This window comes from Ranitomeya variabilis, chromosome 7 (genome assembly GCF_051348905.1).
Source record: "Ranitomeya variabilis isolate aRanVar5 chromosome 7, aRanVar5.hap1, whole genome shotgun sequence".
Lineage (NCBI taxonomy): Eukaryota > Metazoa > Chordata > Amphibia > Anura > Dendrobatidae > Ranitomeya > Ranitomeya variabilis.
The window spans coordinates 81,987,282-82,008,094 of NC_135238.1; positions in this window are offsets into that span (position 1 = coordinate 81,987,282).

A 20,813-nucleotide genomic window follows, 5' to 3' on the forward strand; every position below is an offset into this window, starting at 1 on the left:
TGTCCTATTGACCACTTGCCTGGTGCTGAGCCTCCCCGGGGTCGAGTCTATCCGTTATCTCTCCTGGAGACGGAGGCAATGTCTCAGTACATCCAAGAGAATCTGGCAAGAGGATTCATTAGGAAGTCAGTGTCACCTGCAGGGGCTGGGTTCTTCTTCGTACAGAAGAAGAGTGGAGACTTACGTCCATGCATAGACTACAGGGGTGTTAACGCCATCACCGTTAAGAACAAGTACCCATTACCCCTGATATCTGAGCTTTTTGATAGGCTACAGGGAGCAAGGGTATTTACAAAATTAGATCTGCGGGGTGCTTACAACCTGATTCGTATCCGTGAGGGGGACGAATGGAAGACGGCTTTTAACACCAGGGACTGGCACTATGAATATCTGGTGATGCCCTTCGGGCTCTGTAATGCCCCGGCCATTTTCCAAGACTTTGTGAACGACATCTTCCGGGATATGCTCACCACCTCGGTCGTAGTCTATCTGCATGATATTCTCATCTACTCTCCAGATATTGACTCCCATCGGAGAGATGTTCGCAAAGTCTTCGACCTCTTATGAGCAAACTCCCTCTACACCAAGTAGGAGAAGTGTGTGTTTGAGCAGGAGTCCTTGCCTTTCCTTGGTTATATCATCTCTGCCCAGGGTTTGGCTGTGGATCCTGCCAAGCTACAGGCTGTGATGGACTGGCAGGAACCCCATTCACTTAAAGCAGGGCAGCGCTTTATGGGGATCATTAATTACTATCGTCAGTTCATCCCACACTTCTCAACTTTGGTAGCTCCCTTGGTTGCCCTCACCAAGAAGGGAGCAAATCCCAAGTTGTGGTCAGAGGATGTCTCCAAGGCCTTCCTCTCGGTTAAGTCACACTTCGCTAGCGCTCCCATTCTACATCGCCCTGATGTAGATAAGCCATTTATCATGGAGGTGGATGCCTCATCCGTTGGTGCTGGAGCAGTCCTTTTCCAAAAGGATGCTCAAGGTCGGAAGCATCCATGCTTCTTCTTCTCCAAGACCTTCACACCGGCGGAGAGGAATTATTCCATCGGGGACAGGGAGTTGCTAGCCATGAAGTTGGCTTTCTCAGAGTGGAGACATCTCTTGGAGGGAGCTCGCTTTCCCTTCCAGGTTTTCACTGACCACAAAAACTTTGTGTATCTACAGATGGCCCAGCGGCTGAATTCTCGCCAGGCTAGATGGTCCCTGTTCTTCTCCTGGTTTCATTTTACTCTTCATTTTCTCTCCGGGGAGAAGAACATTCGCGCCGACGCTCTTCTCCTGCTCCGTAGTGTCATCTGAGGAGGAGGAGGAGCCTCGGCTTATTGTCCCTTCTGAGAGCCTGAGAACTGTAGCTCCGGTTTCGCTAGAGTCTGTGCCCCCGGGCAAGACTTTTGTGCCAGCGAATTTGCGACCGGAGGTTCTCTCTTTGGCTCACTCGTCCAGAGTGGGTGGGCATTTTGGGACCAAAAGGACATCCGAGCTCTTGGCGAGAACGTACTGGTGGCCGCATATGGCCCGTGATGTCGGGGACTATATTCGGGTGTGCGTTTCCCGCACCCAGAATCGGTCTCCTCGGCAACGGCCTGCTGGATTGCTTTACCCCCTACCGGTGGCAGACAGGCCTTGGGAAATGGTTGGGATGGATTTCGTGGTGGGCTTTCCCAAGTCTCGTAGCTGCACCGTTATCTGGGTTGTCACCGATCATTTCTCTAAGATGGTGCACTTGGTGCCGCTTCCACGGTTACCTTCTGCACGGGCCTTGGCGGCGTTATTCATAAAGCACATTTTCCGTTTACATGGAATGCCTGATAAAATTGTCAGCGGCCGGGGTCCCCAATTCACGTCTCGGTTTTGGAGAGAGCTCTGCCGTTTACTCAGCATAGAGTTGAATCTCTCCTCCGCATACCATCCCAAGACGAATGGGTTGGTAGAGAGGACCAACCAGACTCTGGTGACATACTTGCGACATTTTGTCTCTGCTAGGCAGGATGATTGGGCATCTTTGTTACCTTGGGCGGAATTTGCCTTGAACAACGCCGTAGCCGATTCCACTGGGCAGACTCCTTTTCTCCTTAATTACGGCCAGCATCCACGTGTCCCTGTGCCCATGCCCGTATCATCCACCGATTCTAGGGTGGCAGACTGGGCGGTGGAGGCACGTGACATCTGGGACCACACACAGGATGCCATCCAGGGCTCCAAGGAGAGAATGAGGGTTTCTGCTGATACACACCGGCGCCCCGCTCCGACCTTTGCTCCTGGCGACTTAGTGTGGCTCTCCGCCCGTAACAACAGGCTGCGAGTTGAGTCCACTAAGTTTTCGCCTCGCTACATTGGCCCATTCAAGGTTCTGGAACAGATCAATCCTGTGGTCTACCGTTTGGCTATTCCTCCACGCCTTGATATCACCGACACTTTTCACGTTTCCCTCTTAAAGCCCGTTCATTTGTCCCAGTTTTCTGAGTCATCTGCCGGGACATCGGGTTTATCCTCGGATGAGTTTGAGGTGAATGCTATCGTGGGGTGCAAGGTGGTACGTGGCAAGAAATTTTATCTGGTGGACTGGAAGGGTCACGGTCCAGAAGATAGAACCTGGGAACCTGTGGAGCACATTCGGGCTCCGCTGCTCGTTGCAGCTTTTGAGCGTAGCGAGGCTCAAGGAGTGGGGCCCTAGGAGGGTGGGTAATGTTAGGAGTTGAGTTCCCGCTGCTGCACAGGGGGAATCTCGAGCCGTGTCTGCTGCGGTCTCCCATTCTGCATCGGCCGCAGTGGAGCCTGCTCAGCGGAGACGTCGGTCCCAGCGTCTCACTGAGTCTGATACTGTGAAAATGGTTACTGCTGCCTCTCCAGGCTCTGCTATTGTGCCCTGCACTGATCTGCGGCGAGCAGGCTTTTCTGGGACTAAGTCCTGCTTTGCACACACTGAGCATGCCCAGGGTAAGATCTCTCAGTGGAGATCAAGGGTCACATGCTCAGGTACTGCAGCAACTTCCATTGGTCCTCCAGGAATGTCCTGTTCCTGATCAAGTTCTGTGGCAGCCTTCCATTGGTCCTTCTTGGAAGGTCCTGTAGGTGCTGCAGCTATATAAGGTTCTCATGACCGCACGGCCATGTGCTAGTGTCAAATATGTACGAGCTCAGCGCCAGTGTGGTCTTGTGTGTGGTCAGGCACCCGGCTGAAATAAGCCCCTAGAATGCTGGCACCTCCGGCGAGGAGTTTTGTGTATGCAGTCAGGGACCCGGCTGAAGAAAGCCCCTAGAATGCTAGCACCCCCGGCGAGGAGTTTATGTGTGAATTCAGGGCTTGCTAATAGCTGATAGAATTCCGGCTCCACCGGAGAGGAGCTGCGTGTTGGTTGGACTGCATGACCACTGTCGGCTCTACACAGTAGCTGTCTCTCCTGTGAGCTAAACAGGGCACAGCATTCTCTTTACTACGGGCTCTGTGAAGTAACAGAGTTCGTTTATTCTATTTTGCTTCGCCGCCTTACTTAGCAGCAGGTTCTTTCCTGCACGGTGGATCCCGGGTTGCGAACGCACCTATCCCATCTAATAAATATATTCGGTTCGTTCCGCCAACCCTAACAGTGTCTTCCTCTGTGAGCAGATGAGTGAGTCGACCTACCACAATATGTATATACACAACACAATATTCACTGATATATATATATACTGTATATATATATATATATATATATATATATATATATATATATAAAATAATGTGGTAATGTATGTTTAACTGAAAAAAATGAATCCTGTAATAAAAATTAGAGCAAATCTGGATAAAAAATTGATAATTCAGAATCATACATAAAAATAGAAAAGATGAATGATCTAAGTGTGAATGAGTTCTTAGTCTCATAAACGTATCCACTGTAAGTTCTTGGCTTCCAATGGTTCTAGACAAAAAGCCATTCTGGTTGCCTGACTGCTTAGTTGCACCCATTTGGAAGTTCATGATCAGGACTAGAGTAAAAATGAAGCCTCCACTTTAGTTTCACGATAGACAAAAAGGATGTTTAAATAAATATGTATAGTGATTTTTATTTTTACATTACTTTGCTTTTGTATTCATGACTGAAAAAAATGAACAAGAATGCATTATTGCATTCTTTACAATGATTTTTATTGTGGCATTAAATATGCATCTAAAATATGCATAAGTTTGAAGCCATCTTTTTAAACTATTTTTCGGTTTAGGGTAGTTTAGGGTGGGGAATGTCCTTTGAGAAGGCCTGCCTCAGCACAATTACCACTACAAATAGTGGTAGATCTTCACGAGGGAAACTCACAACAGTCCTCAAAGACTATGGTGTGAAGTGGCACAGTGTACAGTAGCCGGACCACTCTAGTCATTTTAGGTACATTAACAGCTTGGTGCTTCATTCATTTGGTCGTGGTCGTGGAACTAGTGGTACAGCCATTTGACCAAAGTTTTCCAGGAGCAGCTTTTCAACACAATAAGCCACATGTTGCTCGTGTAGGAAAATGGACATGCTGCTCACATTTCCCTCTTGAGGAAACAAGTTTATTGTTGTAAAATGTTTTTAATGCACTGTGAACTGTGATGTGTATTTAAGGTGTCAGCAATACTGATGGTGTGTAGTTTGACAATAGGAATAGTGGGAGATGATGGTTGGAACTTGCCCTGAGTGGGAGGGGATAAGTTGATGGGTAGGTGACAATTTCCTGTTGCAATGTCAGATAGGGCCTGGAGTGCATTGCAAGTGGACCTTAAGGTCCACAGTGTCCATAATTGAGAGGAAACTGAAGTGAAGAGATAGCGTGATCCAGAGCAGAAGTGACTAAGAGACATAGTGACCTTAAGGAGATGGGTCCTAGGAGAGTTTATTACTTTTGAAAGTAAAGGGCCTAAGTTGGACTGTGTACATAAGATGAGTTAAGCATCTTGAGTGGGAGTTCTAGCGTGTCAGCATTACCAGCTAGATATATGGCAATGTATGGTATGCTAGATCATATCAGAAGAGAGCAAAATGAATGGAAAATCAGACTTTTTTTTCTTTTTGCAATCGCCGTTATTTGGTGAATAATGGTGATCACAACAATGGGGATGGTAAAAACCGACCCAAATCATGTTCTCTGGGGTCTCAACTACCCCTGGTAGCTGAGGCCTCGGAGATATTCTGATGCTGGGGGGTTGCTATACACTTATTTCTCAGCGCCATAAAAAGCGGCGCTAAGGAATAAGTACCCTTTACTGCCACAGTTAACTCCTTCGTGCCATGCGCCATACTAGTACGGCGCTGCGGCAACTGCAATTGTGCCAGCCGCAGTACTAGGATGGCGCACCGATCACTGCGGTCTCGCACTGATCGCCGCGGTAATCGGGTGCGGGTGTCAGCTGTATATGACAGCTGACACCCCGCAGCAATGCCCATGATCGGTGCTAGTGCCGATCGCAGGCATTTAACCCCTCTGATGCCACTGTCAGTAGTGACAGCGGCATAGAGGGGGATCGCGCAGGGACGGGGGCTCCCTGCGCTCTCCCACCAGAGCAACGCGATGCGATCGCGTTATTCCGGTATTCCGGAAGGAGTCCCCGGATCCAAGATGGCCGTGGGACTCCCTTCGGGTCATAAAGTGAGGCAGCTAGCCTGCGCCTGCTCAGAGCAGGCTCCAGAAAGCCTCCTTCACTGCATGTCAGATCGCTGATCTGACACAGTGCTATGCACAGTGTCAGATCAGCGATCTGATCTAATATAATGATGTCCCACCCTGGGACAATGTTAGAAAGTAAAAAAAAAAAAAATAAAGAATGCATAAAAAAAAAATCCCCAAATAAAGAAAAAAAAATTCCCAATAAATCCATTTATTTATGTAAATAAAGAAAACCCAATAAAAGTAAGTACATATTTGGTATTGCCGCGTCCGTAACGACCCGCTCTATAAAACTATCCCACTAGTTAACCCCTTCAGTGAACACCGCAAAAAAATAAATAAAAAACGAGGCAAAAAACAACGCTTTATTATCATACCGGCGAACAAAAAGTGAAATAATACGCGATCAAAAAGACGGATATAAATAAACATGGTACTGCTGAAAACGTCATCTTGTCCCGCAAAAAAAAGCTGCCATACAGCATCATCAGCACAAAAATAAAAAAGTTATAGCTCAGAATAAAACGATGCAAACACAATTATTTTTTATATAAAATAGATTTTATTTTGTGTAAAAGCGCCAAAACATAAAAAAAGATATAAATGAGGTATCGCTGTAATCATACTGACCTGAAGAATAAAGCTGCTTTATCAATTTTACCACACATGGAACAGTATAAACGCCCCCCCTAAAAGAAATTCAAGAATTGCTGGTTTTTGTTCATTCTGACTCCCAAAAATCGGAATATAAAGCGATCAAAAAATGTCATGTGCCCTAAAATGGTACCAATAAAAACGTCAACTCGTCCCACAAAAAACAAGACCTCAAATGACTCTGTGGGCCAAAATATGGATAAATTATAGCTCTCAAAATGTGGTGATGCAAAAACTATTTTTTGCAATAAAAAGCGTCTTTTAGTGTGTGACGGCTGCCAATCATAAAAATCCGCCAAAAAACGCTATAAAAGTAAATCAAACCCCCCTTCATCACCCCCTTAGTTAGGGAAAAGTAATAAAATTTTTAAAAATGTATTTATTTCCATTTTCCCATTAGGGTTAGGGCTAGGGTTAGGGCTAGGGTTAGGGCTAGGGTTATGGTTAGGGCTAGGGTAAGGGTTAGGGTTGGGGTTAGGGTTGGGGTTAGGTTTGGGTTTAGGGTTAGGGTTGGGGCTAAAGTTTGGGTTGGGGTTAGGGTTGGGGCTAAAGTTAGGGTTGGGGCTAAAGTTAGGGTTAGGGTTGGGGATAAAGTTAGGGATTGGATTACATTTACAGTTGGGACTAGGGTTGGGATTAGGGATAGGGGTGTGTTTGGGTTAGGGTTCCAGTTAGAATTGGGGGGTTTCCACTGTTTAGGCACATCAGGGGCTCTCCAAACGCGACATGGGGTCCGATTTCAATTCCAGCCAATTCTGTGTTGAAAAACTAAAACAGTGCTCCTTCCATTCATAGCTCTCCCGTGCGCCCAAACAGGGGTTTAGCCCCACATATGGGGTATTAGCGTACTCAGGACAAATTGGACAAGAACTTTTCAGGTCCAATTTCTCCTGTTACCCTTGGGAAAAAAAAATCACGGGATAAAAGATCATTTTGTGGAAAGAAAAAATGATTTTTTAATTTTCACGGCTCTACATTCTAAACTTTAGTGAAACAATTGGGGGTTAAAAGTGCTCACCACACATCTAGATACGTTCCTTAGGGGGTCTTCTTTCCAAAATGGGGTCACTTGTGGGGGGTTTCCACTGTTTAGGCACATCAGGGGCTCTCCAAATGCGACATGGGTTCCGATCTCAATTCCAACCAATTTTGCATTGAAAAGTCAAACGGCGCTCCTTCTCTTCCGAGCTCTGCCATGCGCTCAAGCAGTGGTTTACTCCCATATATGGGGTATCAGCGTACTCAGGACAAATTGCACAACAACTTTTGGGGTCCAATTTGACCTGTTACCCTTGGGAAAATAAAAAATTTGGGGCAAAATATAATTTATTGTGAAAATAAATATGATTTTTTTTTACGACTCTACATTATAAACTTCTGTGAAGCACTTGGAGGTTCAAAGTACTCACCACACATCTAGATTAGTTCCTTATGGGGTCTACTTTCCAAAATGGTGTTACTTGTGGGGGGTTTCCACTGTTTAGGCACATCAGGGGTTCTCTAAACGCGACATGATGTTCAATCTCAATTCCAGCAAATTTTGCATTGAAAAGTCAAATGGCGCTCCTTCCCTTCCGAGCTCTGCCATGTGCCCAAACGATGGTTTACCCCAACATATGGGGTATCGGCGTACTCAGGACAAATTTTACAATGACTTTTGTGGTCCAATTTCCCTGGTAAAATAAAACAAATTGGATCTGAAGTAAAAAATTTGTGAAAAAAAGTTAAATGTTCAATTTTTTTTAAACATTCCAAAAATTCCTGTGAAGCACCTGAAGGGTTAATAAACTTTTTTAATGTGGTTTTGAGTACCTTGAGGTGTGCAGTTTTTAGAATGGTGTCACATTTGGGCATTTTCTGTCATATAGACCCCTCAAAGTCACTTCAAGTGTGAAGTGGTCCCTAAAAAAAATGGTTTTGCAAATTTTGTTGTAAAAATGAGAAATCGCTGGTCAACTTTTAACCCTTATAACTCCCTAACAAAAAAAAATTATGTTTCCAAAATTGTGCTAATGTAAAGCAGACATGTGGGTAATGTTGTTTATTAACTATTTTGAATGATAGGACTCTCTAAGGGCATACAAACTAAAAGTTTAAAAATTGCTAAATTTTCACAATTTTCGCCAAATTTCCGTTTTTTTCACAAATAAATGCAAATCATATCGAAGAAGTTTTACCACTATCATAAAGTACAATATGTCTCGAGAAAAAAATCTCAGAATCACCAGGATCCGTTGAAGCGTTTCGGAGTTATGACCTCATAAAGTGACAGTGGTCAGAATTGTAAAAATTGGCCCTGTCACTTAGGTGAAAACAGGCTTCGGGGTGAAGAGGTTAAAAGGCATATCAGCTGTTGTTAAGTGGTTAAGTCAAGGTGAAAATGTTTGTAAATAATTAATTTCCCTGTTATCATTAGTAAGGAGACTGTTATATTTAAGTTCACACTGCTTCTTCATAATTGGGGATTAGTTGCACAATCCACAAACACCATCATCCTACTCTACTTAAAGAGGCAGTTACTATGCAAATCGTCATCTTTCACATTACTAGTTCTGATGTTCTCAGATTTGGGATTCACCATCGGTCCCCTGACAATGTCTTCATTCCTAGAAGCGGCGGAGATAGAAGCTGAGTGCCAGCACTGCACTCAAATCAGCCACAGTGTCATCACCATGTTCCAGGACATCTTTTGAAGAGGCAGCAATGCAAAATAAAATAGTGAATGACTGCAGCGCTGCCTCTGTGATGTCCTGTTCCAAGAGGGTCGATGAACGCTGCAAGGAGTGAGAGCAGAGCCAGCCTCATGTTTGAGACTCCTCTCAAATGAAATGGCACAGTAAGTACAGTTAAAAAATACATGTAGGGATCAGATAGATAGGGGCAACTGTATTGAGTATTGATTAATAAAGATAATTACAAAATTGGTTATGGTGTAAAGATAGATATAATATACAGTTTAGGTACTGGACCACCCATTTAATATTTGATCCTTTAGTGTCTGACTCAAGGGACCCTGCTTATCACCAACACAAAGAGACTATGGGTGTCCAATTCAAGGACAGCCTCCACATCAATGAAAAACTGTTAGCTAGAGATTCCCTTTAAATATTACCGCAGTTATGTTCTACTTTTTTTTATTAGTACTACATCCACCACTAATACTACAACTACTACCTCTACTATACATAATGATTAGTGTTATTATTTTGATGACGATGTCTTATGCTCCTTTATTCTCATCCTGACATCGTATGTGTTTAAAATTCCTTATGGATGATTATGTGAGCTCAAAATTCACCTACTCGGTCATTTCCCTTATGTTATTGATTTAATAAAAAAACATGCAATCACAAGAGTATTTACATATTCTATTCATTTTGCATGTGTACCTCCTAAAACATCACTTTTGTCGACACTCTAAAATGAATTGCTTCACATAACCATGTATCATTTTCATGTCCTCGTTTATGCAAATTCAAAGGAAACACAGTGTGCTTCAACAGGGAGACAAATTCAGGAATATCAATGAGGTAAGCTGAATACCTGACAATGACAAACTTCACATTATATAGCTATGTGAGAATAATTCTGACAGTCTGCATTATAGAAAATAATATGTGTAGACTGCCGAAATTGTTACCATCTGTTATAGCGGTGAAATTTTCTCTAGGACACACAAAACAGAGGAATACTGGCTTGTCTGTTTGTCACATACTAGATTCTTTTCACTCTCTAGATGGACATTCATCACATAACCCTTGTCATATGTAAACATATACACATAAAACCCATAAATATACCTATCCTAAAGTATCATAACAGTAATATGCCCAACATATGGAGTCGAAATGACTAAATAAACAGGAGGAGCTCTCTTTTTGTTAAAGCTTTTTTGTTTTATAAAGACCAGACAAGTACAGTCATTATTAGTGTTGAGCATTCCGATACTGCAAGTATCGGGTATCGGCCGATATTTGCTGTATCGGAATTCCGATACCGAGTTCCGATATTTTTGCGATATCGGAAATCGGAATCGGAAGTGTGTGGTGCGTATGGTTCCCAGGGTCTGGAGGAGAGGAGACTCTCCTTCAGGCCCTGGGATCCATATTCATGTAAAAAATAAATAATAAAAATAAAAAATATTGATATACTCACCCCTCCGGCAGACCCTGCCTCTTAGCGGTGCCTCAGTTCCTAAGAATGCAGGGAGTGAAGGACCTTCGATGACGTCGCGGCTTGTGATTGGTCGCGTGAGCGGTCACATGAGCGTCATCGAAGGTCCTTCACTCTGCATTCTTAGGAACGGAGGCAGACGCTTGGACCGGTGAGAACCGGGGCCGTCGGAGGGGTGAGTATATCAATATTTTTTATTTTTATTCTTTATTTTATACATGAATATGGATCCCAGGGCCTGAAGGAGAGTTTCCTCTCCTTCAGACCCTGGGAACCATTCTGATATTTTGTGTCCCATTGATATGCATTGGTATCGGGTATCGGTATCGGCGATATCCGATATTTTTTGGATATCGGCCGATCCAATCCGATACCGATACCTTTGCATATTGGAAGGTATCGCTCAACACTAGTCATTATTCCATCTCATGTGTACAACCTGATATCATGGGCACGGCAATGCCATGAGCATGTAATAACATTGTAGAAGCATTCAGGCCTTGTCTCACGTGCACTCTAGTTTGATTGATAGCTTGGATCAGCAGCATTGTTCCGTTTATGTGAACTGTGCACTGTAAAATCTTGCAGCCAAAGGCGGTTTTGCTTTTCAGCATTGGAGAAGCACAGAAGCACTGCAGTAGGCTGAATCCAGAGCAGTGATTACATGCTCTCTAGCACAGAACTTGTAAGTGCTGCACTCCTTCCACAGGTGACTGGACACTTCTAACAAACTAAAGTTATTCTGACCCCATAACTAGGCTGCAAGTGTAGGGTGCTTGAGACACCATTTTTAGGCTGCCTCAGTATGAACCAGTTTTCATAAATGTATCACCAGATAGCTTTGACTCGACTGCAGGAGGCACGTAGATTCCAAAAGAAGGTTCATTTTCAAGCTGAAGTCTTGTAGTATGCATATGCAAACGCCTACCAGGGCCATGGGGCACTCGAACCAGGTCAGACAGTTCTTTGGGGAAGTCACGGGGCCGTGACCCGACTCCTTGGCCCTGGGCATGTAATAAAAATGCAAGGGGAAAAGTTATATGGGATTGATTCGTCACGTCACCCGTGGTGTTCTGCAAGGGATGGCCGACGCTGCGGTTCAGGTCCTCTGGGGCCAATGGTGATGCAGCAAAGATGGTACAGCTCCCCACGGGTAGAGTGGGGCCCCAGGGCAGATATAACAGTCAGTTTAGGTGGTGGTGAATGTTGAGGTGCAGAGGGACGCAGAAAAGTACAGTTTTCTTTACCTTTACTTCTTGGTAGATGAACATGCAGTCCAGGGTACCAGTCACAGATGACAGCAGGTGTCTGTCTAGCTTTGAAGCATTCAAGGGGTCCATCTTAGCAGGTGGGGTTGGAGGCCTTACTGCTGCGTTCTGTTTTCAGGTCGCTGCTGCCTGTAGCTAGCTGTGGCCCTCTCCTGCTTGTTAGCTTCGACCTGTATGGCAGACAGCGAGAGCCTATCACAGGCACAGCCTATTCACTAGCAGCCTCCGGGTGTTCGGTGTGGCCAGGGGGCTTGCAATCCCCTGTCCTCCAGATTTGGCTGTCAGGGCATACAGCATTCGCACAGCCAAGGACTCTGGCGTCCTTCTTGTCAGCGCTCTGCTCCGGGGTCAGCTCTGACGCAGCTGCAATTCCCCAGAGCCCTTGTCTCCGCTCCTGTCCCTTGCCTCTGCCCAGACTAACTTCCTAACAGCCTAAACTGAATCTTCCTCCCGTTTCCATGACAACACTTCAATATCAACTGTCACTTTCTCCACCCACACCCTCTACCTAGTTCCCCCTCCAGCCTGAGATGGCCTGGAGTAGTGTGGTGTTGGATGCTAAAATGCTGGTACCGGGTAGTGCTCCCTTCTTACCCGAGAGTGGGGTACCACACCTCTGGCTGAGGTGCAGTACCTCTGTGGCGACTGGACCCTCAGGGGCGCTACACATAATTACAGTAGTAGAAACTGTAACACTTGCAGAAGGTAAAAAAGACTTATTCTGAACCAGAGCTGCCAGACATATGGCTACTTAATATCGCAGCCAAGATTTCAATGAGGAAAATGGGAGTTGCTGAGGTCAGAGCTAGGGAGGCAGACAGGCAAAGAGGGTGGGAAATCTTCTAAAAGAAAACCTTACTGCATTGCAACACAATAGCAAAAATACAATACTGTAAGATTCCCAAGTTGTGGGACATGACACACTTAAAAAAGGAACACCTTAGAAAAAGTCCTGTACGATACCTTATCTTCTGTAAACCACAGACAGCAGAGAGTGCACCTGTTTTTGTAGACTTTTGTAGACTTTCAGTGACTTTACAGAAGGCTGGCAGCCCAGCACCACATGCATAGTCACATGTAAGGTGAGGTGATCTGAGGAGAATCATCTTACTTCCTTGAACTATTCACAAACAGGGAAGTTTGAAGTCATGTTATGTCATGTTATATTTTATGTTCTCCCAATAGAAACCACCCACCTTGTACAGAATGCCTTTCCACAGCTCATATCTGTAAGGGTAGGTTCATAAAATCGTTCAGTGTCATCCAGACTTGTGGAATGATTTTTTCCCTCACTTGTCTGTGTGCAGTCTGTATGCAAACCGTTTTTTTGCAGCAGAAATGAATAATTTACAGGACCATTTTCAGTTTCCTATGTTGCAGGATTGCAATTTATCTGTAAAAATTGGATGCTGCACTGCAACACTCCATTTTTTTTTTACACACACATACGCTTGAATGGGTGAGTCTCATCTGATTTACAGAAGAAATTAGCGCATGCTGAAATTTTTTTCAGACGTAAATTTGGTGAGTGAAAAAATTGTATTATGCACTGGCTCAATGAATAAAACTGGTCCTGTGTGGTGTGTTTTTTTCACAGATAGCACTCTTTCCCACTGTGGTTTAACCCCTTAACGACCGCCGATACAACTTTTAACAGCGGCAGTTAAGGGGCCTTATTCTTCAGCGCCGCTTTTTAAAGGCGCTGATAAATAAGGGTATAGCACCCCGCAGTGTCAGAAAATCTCCGGGGTCTCTGCTACCAGGCGCTGCAGGGCCCCTCTGTCTTCCTATCTCTCTTGTGTCTGCTTCCTCCCTCCTCACTCCTCTGCGACAGACTACTGTAACTTCCCCTCCAGCCAGACTATATATAGGGGGGCCACCCACAAACTGGATCAGAGCTCCCCCTTCTGGCCTGGAGTAAGAACATGTTGCATGTTTGTGAATACCTGATAAAAGGAATCCTTCCTCGCTTCCAAGCATGGCATCACTCTCCCCATGAGGAAAGCAATGCCACTGTAACAACCAGGAACCTGGGGTGTTACATATACACACATACACAGATAACCAAAGTACACATTGATACATGAAAACACCTTCGGCCATGACTGTGTGTATATATATATATATATATATATATATATATATATATATATATATATATATGTATACAGTACATATATATTACATTATACTCACACATGCACCCACAGATAACCACAGTACACATACGGTAGTTACATATAAACATTTTGCACAGGTACATAGTTCTTGCATAATTTGGAGGTGTGCTTTGGGTCATTGTTCTGTTGTATGAAGAAAATCCAAGAGCCCAGAAACGGAAGTCAACGTCATATTATTATATGAACAAATAAGCTTTATTAAATATTAAAAAACAACACATCTATAGATAAAAATTATATTCCTAACAATGGAGTCAACATATGCAAATAAACCGCACAATACACGTCATGTGCCACAAGTCATATATGTGTGTATACATTGAAGTATATAGAGGTGCATAGAAGGCCTCTTTTGGTAATATCTATCCCCATTAATGTTGCTGCAGTTCTAAGTATAAAACTTAATCACACATATTGAGATGTCTCAGCAGTCAGAACCGCATGTATATACTTCATACCGAAGGTACACAAGAGTTTATCCAACCCACCAGGACAACCAATCGTCTCAGGGAATGGAAGTCTGTGTGAAGTTGCATGTAAGTACCTAGATCATCATCTGAAGCCAATTGTTCAAAATCTACCGTCACATATTAAAGATACCGGTGATGTATTAGGCAAAATAGAGGGCATCCCAATGGAGGAAGACATGTGGCTCGTCACACTTGACGTTGAATCATTGTACACTTCAGTTCAACATAGAGATGGCATACACGCGGTACAAACGTTCCTTGCAATGTCCAACTATGATGCAGAATTGATTGACTTTCTGATGTCCCTATTGAGATTTGCACTTGAACATAATTATTTTATTTTTAAAAACACTATCTACCTACAAAAGCAGGGTACTGCTATGGGGGCGGCTTTTGCCCCCTCATAAGCAAATCTCTTTTTAGGGGCATGGGAGAGGAAAATCTTCTTCACCAACCCTATAGTGGACATTGAAAAGGTTCTCTTTTGGGCCAGATTTATAGATGATATTCTTATGATCTGGCAGGGCACTGAACAAGAGCTCATCTCCTTTGTAGGTATCCTGAATAACAACAACATCAATGTGAAATTAACATGCAAGTATAGCCAGCAAAACATTGAATTTCTGGATATCTTCATTTTCAAGGGACCGTCAAATGTGTTAGAAACAGATGTATTCCGCAAAGAGACCACTGTAAATTCTCTTTTGCATGCCTCTTCTTCCCACCCCCATCAAGTGGTAAAAGCTGTACCAACTGGTCAGTTCCTACGGATTAAAAGAATCTGCTCGAATGATCATTTATTTAATAAGCAAGCTGATGACCTAGCTATGAGATTTAAGAACCGGGGATACTCTAATAGAAGTATCAAAAGAGCCCGTAGGAGAGCAACAGTGGAAAACCGAATGGATCTTCTCCAACCAAAAATCAAACCAACCAAACAGGACAACATGACCAGATTCATATCAACGTATAATGAGAAATGGATGGATATGAAAAAGGCCCTTAATAAGTATTGGGCAATATTGAAAACTGATCAAGTGTTAACGAGATATATTGGCAAAACTTCTTCCATTACTTATAGAAGATCACAGAATTTAAAAGATATGCTGGAACACAGTTACTACTCTGGTGAAGAACCAAATAAAGCGTTTGGCTCAAGAGGACCCAAGTGGGGGTTCTTCCCCTGCAATGATTGCATTGCCTGTCCAAATATGCAAAAGGCCTCAACGTTCAAATCGAGTGATGGAATTAGAACCTTTACCATCACACAACACATAACATGCAACACGGTAGGTGTTATATACTATGCTACCTGCCCATGCGACAAGATTTATGTGGGTCTAACATCTAGACCGTTAAAAATTCGCGTAAGAGAACACTATAGAGACATCATTAATGCACAAGAGGTAACGGACATATCAGTGCTTAAGCCAATACCAAGGCATTTTAAACGAGTCCATGACTGTAATGCCAGGTATTTGAGGGTGTCAGGGACTGACAAGGTCTTCATTGATCATAGAGGTGGGAATTGGAAAAAAGCATTAGCTTAGTTGGAAACCAGATGGATCAAAAAGATTGATTGTATCCATCCAAAAGGGTTAAATGAGAAATTGAGTTTTGCCCCTTTTCTTTAATTTTAATCATTCTTATGTGTGTTTTTGTTTTATTATTTTTAATAGTTCCTGTGTATATATAGTTTTTAATTCTGTCTTTTTCAGTTCTATTTTAGTTACTACTTACCATTTGGTGGTGATTTGGTTGGCTGTGTGGATCTGACTTGATTGGAGAGCTGTATATCATCGTGGGAGGTGTATATCCTCACTTGGGACTCCATGCTGGGGGGTGGAAGATTTCTTTAGAATCCATGAAAAGAAAATGAAAGCAACATAAGAGGAAGAGAATTGAAGAATATATGTACAATTTATTTGAAATGGACATGGTTGAATTGTGGACATTACTGGACACCCTCTGAAGCCTGGGCCATACCCACTGTGGGACTTAATAGTGAGCAATGATGTATAACAACATAATAGATACATTATTTTCTCCGTTGGATGTATCTGTTACTAAGCCGGCTTAAAATATATTGTGTATGTAATTCTCACTTTATTTTGTCATTTTATTTATATTAATATTATATACACATATGTTTTCTTAGGAGTAGTAGGAGTAGGTATTATTTACACATTAGTCACGGCCCTGTTTGGGCGTTTATTTATAATTATAGGTTTCTTATAGTTTTACCTTTGCCTTTATTGGGGACATTGCTCCCTTGTTATTCACATTGTCACCAATTATGGTGTTCACTATTAGGGTGTATCTCACTTGATGGAACTACAAAGTTTAGCGGCTTATTATATTGTTCATCCAAGTTAGTTTCCTCATTGCATATATATCTTTTTACCTACAATGTGGTCTATGGTACTTGCTTTTATATTTTATATTACCTGTTTCCCTTGCGTACCCTTATCGGTGGCGGTGTGTCCGCCGCTGCTCGGATCACCGCGCTGCCGTGGCAACGCGTCCGTGACGCTACTGACTCCGCCCCTGTCCTGACGCGTCGGATGGGGGGGCGTGGCGGTGGCGTGGGACGCTGACCTGCGCGTGCGCGGTGGCCTGAGGTGGCAGATAAGTGCTGTCGCCGCTCTGTGGCCGTATGGGAGGCGTAGCTGTCCCTTCCTTCCTCTCCTCTTCTCCTCTCCTCATATAGTCTCACCAGTGGTGAGCGCGATCCGTCACTGCTCGGTTCGCCGCGCTGCTATGGTTACACGTCCATGACGCCACTGACTCCGCCCCCTGCCTTGACGTTTCAGATGGGGGAGTGTGGAAGTGACGTTGGACGCCGACCTGCGCGTGCGCAGTTGTCGGATCCAGCGAAGTGAGCGCCATTAACACATTATGGCCGCATAATCAGTCAACCACTATAAATAGTCCTGTAACTGACACATAAACATACATTCCCCCGGACGAAGCTAACGCGAAACGCGCGTTGGGGTTCAGGACCGCACTTACAGGTTATGTAACACAGTTTCATTTCATTTCCTTTTGATACTTATACATTGTATATGGAGCATAGTTTTATAGGGCCAATAAGACTGAGATACGATGGTTACACCCTTTGGCTAGCAGTAGGACTTCCCTATATGTGACTTTGCATTTACTATGGAGGTCATGTGGTGGTAAGAGTGGGGCACTATGCACTTTACATTATATATGGCACCTTAGTACTTCGATAGGAGTGTTGACTGCTGAGACATCTCAATATGTGTGATTATGTTTTGTACTTAGAACTGCAGCAACATTAATGGGGATAGATATTACCAAAAGAGGCCTTCTATGCACCTCTATATACTTCAATGTATGCACACATATATGACTTGTGGCACATGACGTGTATTGTGCGGTTTATTTGCATATGTTGTCTCCATTGTTAGGAATATATTTTTTATCTATAGATGTGTTGTTTTTTAATATTTAATAAAGCTAATTTGTTCATATAATAATATGACGTTGACTTCCGTTTCTGGGCTCTTGGATTTTGTTGATTTAATGGAAGTGTCATATATATAGGCCAGTAGTTCTATATATGAAAATGTTGTAGGAAGAAGTTGGCTCCAATCAAGCTATGTCCACAGGGTATGGAATGGCGCTGCAAAATGGAGTGATAGCCTTCCTTATTCAAAATCCCTTTTACCTTGTACAAATCTCCCACTTTACCAGCACCAAAGAAACCCCAGAGCATCACATTACCTCCACCATGCTTGACAGATGGCACTGTTTTAGCATCTTTTCAGTTGTTCTGTGTCTCACAAATGTTCTTCTGTATGATCCAAACACCTCCAACTTGGATTCGTCTGTCCATAACACTTTTTTCCAATTTTCTCTGTCCAATGTGTGTTCTTTTGCCGATGTGTTTTCCCAAAAATAAGTCAGGGTCTCATATTAGTTTTTGCTCTGAAAGATGAGTTAGGGTTTATTTTCAGGGGACGTTTTTTGCGTAATCAACAATCCACATTTATTCTTGAAGAAAAATAAATCAATATTTATACAAATAACATCATTTCATCACACACTGCACATACATATGTATATACAAAAATGCTGTACATACACATGTGTACACAAACACATGCTGCACATACACATGTATGCCCAAACACATGTATATACACACTGCCCATACACATGTATATACACATACACAGCATATACTGTTATGACCCCAATGGCAGAGGGTCTCAGAAATAGTTACCAAGTCTGCAAACACAAAAACCAGCTCATAGGGCAGTGGTAACTGGGCTGACCATATATCTAATCCTAGCACCACAAATAACAGCAGCCGGGGAACGTGCCTACGTTGATTCTAGACGTCTCGCGCCAGCCGGAGAACTAACTAACCCTAGAAGGGAAAAGAAAGACCTTTCTTGCCTCCAGAGAAAAAGACCCCAAAAGTTGGATACAAGCCCCCAACAAATAATAACGGTGAGGTAAGAGGAAAAGACAAACGTAAGAATGAGCTAGGTATTTAGCAAAGAGAGGCCCACTAGCTAATAGCAGAATATAGTAAGATAACTTATATGGTCAGCAAAAACCCTATCAAAAATATCCACGCTGGAAATTCAAGAACCCCTGAACCGTCTAACGGCCCGGGGGGAGAACACCAGCCCCCTAGAGCTTCCAGCAAGGTCAGGAATCACATTTAGTACAAGCTGGACAAAAAAAAGAGCAAGCAAATAACTGAAAAAACAAAGAAGCAGGACTTAGCTTAATTTTGCACGAACCAGGACCAGCAGATAGGAGCAAACAAAAAGGATCTGATTACAACGATGCCAGGCACTGGACTAAGGATCCAAGAGGTTTATATAGCAACACCCTTGGACTAACGACCCAGGTGGGTGCAAACTGAGGGAAGAAAATCCCAGAGTCATATCACTAGTAACCACCAGAGGGAGCCAAAAAGTCTAATTCACAACAGTACCCCCCCCTTAAGGAGGGGTCACCGAACCCTCACTACGACCACCAGGGCGATCAGGATGAGCAGCGTGAAAGGCACGAACTAAATCGGCCGCATGCACATCAGAGGCAACCACCCAGGAATTATCCTCCTGACCATAGCCCTTCCACTTGACCAGATACTGAAGCCTCCGTCTGGAGAGACGAGAATCCAAGATCTACTCCACCACGTACTCCAACTCGCCCTCAACCAACACCGGAGCAGGAGGCTCAACAGAAGGAACCACAGGCACAACATAGCGCCGCAACAAAGACCTATGGAACACGTTGTGAATGGCAAACGACACCGGAAGATCCAAGCGAAAGGAAACTGGATTAAGGATTTCCAATATCTTGTAAGGACCGATGAAGCGAGGCTTAAATTTAGGAGAGGAGACCTTCATAGGAACAAATCGATAAGACAGCCATACCAAATCCCCTACACGAAGTCGGGGACCCACACCGCGGCGGCGGTTGGCAAAACGCTGAGCCTTCTCCTGTGACAACTGCAAGTTGTCCACCACATGATTCCAGATCTGCTGCAACCTATCCACCACAGAATCCACCCCAGGACAGTCAGAAGGCTCCACATGTCCCGAGGAAAAACGAGGATGGAAACCAGAGTTGCAGAAAAATGGCGAAACCAAAGTAGCGGAACTAGCCCGATTATTAAGGGCAAACTCAGCCAACGGCAAGAAGGTCACCCAATCATCCTGATCTGCCGAAACAAAACACCTCAAATAAGCCTCCAGAGTCTGATTAGTTCGCTCCGTTTGTCCATTAGTCTGAGGATGAAAGGCAGACGAGAACGACAAATCAATGCCCATCCTAGCACAAAAGGATCGCCAGAACCTGGAAACAAACTGGGATCCTCTGTCAGACACAATATTCTCAGGAATGCCGTGTAAACGAACCACATTCTGAAAGAACACAGGAACCAGATCAGAAGAGGAAGGCAGCTTAGGCAAAGGCACCAAATGGACCATTTTAGAAAAGCGATCACATACCACCCAGATGACAGACATGCCCTGAGACACCGGGAGATCAGAAATTAAATCCATGGAAATGTGTGTCCAAGGCCTCTTCGGGACAGGCAAGGGCAAGAGCAACCCGCTGGCACAAGAACAGCAAGGCTTAGCTCGAGCACAAGTCCCACAGGACTGCACAAATGACCGCACATCCCGTGACAAGGAAGGCCACCACACGATGCTTAGCACCTTCGAGCCAATGACGCCACTCCTCAAATGCCCACTTCATGGCCAGCAACTCCCAATTGCCAACATCATAATTCCGCTCAGCAGGCGAAAACTTCCTAGAGAAGAAAGCACATGGTCTCATTACCGAGCAACCAGAGCCTCTCTGTGACAACACGGCCCCTGCCCCAATCTCCGAAGCATCCACTTCGACCTGAAAGGGAAGTGAGACATCAGGCTGGCACAAAACAGGCG